This window comes from Halyomorpha halys, unplaced genomic scaffold, assembly GCF_000696795.3.
Source record: "Halyomorpha halys isolate HHAL.00 unplaced genomic scaffold, Hhal_1.1 Scaffold1221.1, whole genome shotgun sequence".
NCBI classification, from domain to species: domain Eukaryota; kingdom Metazoa; phylum Arthropoda; class Insecta; order Hemiptera; family Pentatomidae; genus Halyomorpha; species Halyomorpha halys.
The window spans coordinates 81,683-86,148 of record NW_027107378.1 but is presented as its reverse complement, the minus strand read 5'-3'; the positions used below and the strand labels follow the sequence as shown (position 1 = coordinate 86,148).

At 37.1% G+C, this 4,466-nt stretch overlaps 1 non-coding gene across 1 annotated transcript; it reads right to left on the bottom strand.

Moving 5' to 3' along the window:
• Nucleotides 1-3,351: 3,351 nt before the first annotated feature.
• Nucleotides 3,352-3,511, bottom strand: LOC112211781 (U1 spliceosomal RNA). Its single transcript, XR_002945724.2, has one exon. It is a non-coding gene; the product is annotated as a U1 spliceosomal RNA (small nuclear RNA).
• Nucleotides 3,512-4,466: the final 955 nt, after the last annotated feature.

Genomic DNA, 4,466 nt, shown 5'->3' with positions numbered 1-4,466 from the left:
ATGATCCCACGATTGGTCAGTGACATTACGCATTCCCCTCATCTACTTCTTCAGGATGATCCCACGATTGATCAGTGACATTACGCATTCCCCTCTTCTACTTCTTCAGGATGATACCACGATTGATAAGTAACATTACGTATTCCCCTCTTCTAGTTCTTCAGAATGATACCTTAATTGATCAGTGACATGACACAATCTTTTCCTCAACTTTTTCAGGATGATCCCACGATTGATCAGTAACATGACACATTCCCCTATTCTACTTGTTCATGTAATTAGGCAGTGCAACATGCATGCGGTTCTTCGCCAGAAAATGATGTCATCGTAGACGCATTTCCCTCTTTTATTTCTTCAGGATGATTCCACAATTGATGAGTAACACTACGCATTCCCCTCATCTACTTCTTCAGGATGATTCCTCAATTGATCAGTGACATGACACAATCCCCTTTTCTACTTCTTCAGGTTGAACCCTCGCAATCGATCAATGACATGACACATTCCCCTCTTCTACTTCTTCAGGATGATCCTTCGATTGACCAGTGACAAAACGCAATCCCCTTTTCTACTTCTTCATGAGGATTCTACGATTGATCAGTGACATGACACAATCCCCTTTTCTACTTCTTCAGGATGATCCCTCTATTGATTAGTGACATAAAAAATCCCCTCCCCTCTCCTACTTCTTCAGGATGATCCGTAAATCGATCATTGAAATTATATAGAATTGCAATGTGTGGCTAGTCCCTAGTTATAGCAAGGAGTACCAGGCATTAATTCTCATCATTCTTGCAGCATATGTAAAATTTGGATTGTGGAATAGCCGGAGGTAACCTCATTCGTGCATAAGGAACACGGATTCCACGATTGTACTGATGAAAGGAGCCTTCTGGGTATACACGTAGTGCCAGGTTGTGGTCACATTATCTCGAAGCCTTTATAAATACACAGTATACCTATGCTCACTCAACGAGAAATTATACAGAATATGCACACTCAACGACTATTAGACGCTTCTGGACTCACACCTATGGTCACTCCTGGTCCCCAAGAAAGACATAAAAAAGTGGTTAATCATCGTCAGGTCAGATCACTGAATCCTTTCGGTGAGGAAGAAAATGTAGACCGGCAACCAAGGGGAAGAGTAGATCGTTGAAGTGGAGGAAGTCGATATCATTAATCAGTGGCATGACACAGTCCTTTCATCAACTTCTCCAGGATGATCCCTCAATTGATCAGTGACATGACACAATCCTTTCCTCAATTTCTTCAGGATGATCCCTCGATTGATCAGTGATATTACGCATTCCTCTCTTGCTGCCGGTGACTGGGAGAAAGAAGGGAGCTTTGTAGTGGGTCAAGTCGATATCATTAATTTTATCACAGAATTGTCAACCCCATGTTCGGTTCTCCAATTGACCATTCCATGATTACGCAGATTGTTGTTAAGTTGTCTTTGAATAACATTAATTTGGGAATTAATGCCTAATTATTTCCGCTTGGAAGCACCTAATTATTTCCAAGTATTAGTGTATCGCCCTTTGCCTTAACTTGAATTACACAATCTACTTTAGGGTGAAGTCGATATTATTAATTTTCATGTGGAATCGAAGACTCCCACTGCAGCTGTGCTACCCAGAAGTCCCCAGACTTGGAACTTGGAAGGCACGTAAGTGATCCCTTCAGAGTGTCGGGACAAGGACCAGTATGGTTTCGAGAATGACCAAGGGGCAATATTTGATGAGGCATCCTTAAGAGAAACTCATGCAGAAGAAGAGGATGCCCTACTTCAACAATATAATGATGTTCTGAAGGAAGTGTATAACTAATTGCAGAGGATGATACATGGACGGCAAGATAATGGAAAAGGTCTGTACAGTGCGACCTTTCTTATGATCAGTTGAATGTATGTATGGTGGATGACGAGTTGGGAGATTTTGACGCCATTGTGCTCGATGGAGTCCCGAGGGCGTGAGAGGTCATCATGACAGCTTTTACACCTAGAGGTAGTTGAATGCCTTTGAAAATTCAAGAACTCAACCCCAGGGGAGGGTGGTATCGACTGTAGGTCTTAAAAGAAGGTAGACCCTTAGGACAAACTCACATTTTTTAACATTGGTATCCTAAGATGATATTCCTCACCCAAGTAAAATATAAAATAATAAATTTCCCTCTCAAATAAAGGATCAGAGACCGATTGCCCTCATCAGGACAATATATACCATTAATAGGGCGTCCTCCAGAATATTCCATTGGAAGCCCAGCTGGGAGGGTTCCCTTCCTCTGAATTAATTTAATTTATTAAGAAATTATCATTTCTACTATTAAATTAAAATATTATCGATCGATCAGTTACATGACACAATCAAGTCTCCTACTCATTCAGGATGATCCCATGTTGATCAGTGACATGATGCATTCCCCTCTCCTACTTCTTCAGGATGGATCACCGTTTTGAACTAACGATAATTTGAGCATGCACAGTAAATTAATCCTCAACTAGGTGCTATCGAAATAGTGATTCATTGATATAACAATTTTTTTTTTTTTTTAATCTGATAAAACGATTATTTTATTATCCTATATTAGTTACCTAGAAGTAATTAAAATTTACCATCTAGTAAGAGTACTCTAACTCAAATGGAGTATTCATGATGTGTTAAATATAAAATGTTTTACCATGTTAAATGTTATACATGTAGGATTGTAAGTAGCCCTATTTAATGTTATGTTAAATGCATAAGAGCTCCTAGTGGATTTTTTGAGCAACTTTTTTATAACTCTTTCTTCCAAAACTTCATGTTATTATTTACTTATAAGTTTTCAGTAAAGTAATTTATTACAAGAAGTCTAAATGGAGTGAAAATTGGAAGTTGTGTAAACATTGGGCCACTGAGTGCCATGTTGATCTTCTGACTTCTGAGCTAATTGACAACTGTCATTACATTATTATCATTAGTATTGTCATCTATTACTTTATTTGTTATAACAAACATCCAAAACAAGACTAACACAATCAAAACACAAACGACGAGCAAGTAACCTGGCATGACAACAAATAAAATGGGTCCTTCGCCATGTAACATGTTATATCGTTTTAACATGGTAAAAGGAGGAAATATTTCTCGATTTAACATTTTAAACTAAAGTTCATTAATACCCCTTAATTTAACTGACTGAGTCCGTATATAGAGGGTATTGACGTACTGTTGATACAGTACTGCCACGTCAGAAAATTATCAATATATTGGAGACTATAAGCATTAGAATTGGGCATGTGTTCGTCATGCTTCAATATCCTGAAGAGACAGACATATTTCTCATTTTAGTATGATGTAAGATATAAATTCCGGGACAGTGCGAACGCAGTCCCAACTAGCAAAAACTACGCGCCAGAGATACTCACATATAGGTATTCGCAGGGGTCAGCCCGACCAGAGGCAATGGAAGAGCCTCGCCCTGGGGGAACCGCCTTATGATCAGGGTAAACCCCATGCCAGGTAAGTATGCTTACTGTTAGCAAGGACCGCGTAATGGTTTAATGCGGATTAAAAACAGTTCTGAGAACATCAACCATGTTGTTGATACAAATTAAAAGCCACAACAAGTAACTTATAATTATAACACAACAAACCCAAACAACTTAAAAAAAAAATAAATAAGGAAATATGAGGACAACACATCGCGCAATATGCAATTCAGTTCAGAAATAAACATCAATCTATTCTCAGAACGCAACCGAGGGCTCCATGCTGGGCTATCAGGTAGTGTCTCACCTTGATCAGTTCTTCTGCAATATGATGGATATAAATATATCTGTTCAACTATCTAAAGGACCAGTATATAATCAAACACAATATTTATATAAAGCATAAAATATGTGCACCAACGTGCCACATTTAAAAGGAATTACACTTCTGTTCAGTTTCTAATCAAAAGTTATTTGTTTATTGAGGATATGAGAAAAATATATAACTGATTTGCATTCTTTCGTCTATAACTATAAATTGTTAAATTTTTTGCTCATCTTTATTCAATCATCACGCCCTCATCTCCAAATATTTCTAGTTGAATTCCTATGAAACGGACACATCAAAACATACGATGTAGTACCTAAACTGAGTTGTTTAACCATACCTAATGCAACTTACTAATTTAATTCTGTTTTAGAGTGATCGGATATGAAGAAAAAAAAAAAAACTAATTTGCTTGCTCATCTGACAAAAAACGTTTTATCCTGTTTTTTCCCCCTAGGAAGTTCTCTTTAATTTTTAAGTTGTAGGGGTGAAAAAAAAAAACTTCCATTTAGAATATTATCAAAATATATAATACAATCAAAAGTTTTATTTTATTTTGAATTGGGACTTGTATTATAGATACTAGCAGTGAAGCTTCATCTTTTGTTAAAAAATTTAGTTAAAAATACAAAAATCAATACGGTCAATAAAGGTATCAAAATACGC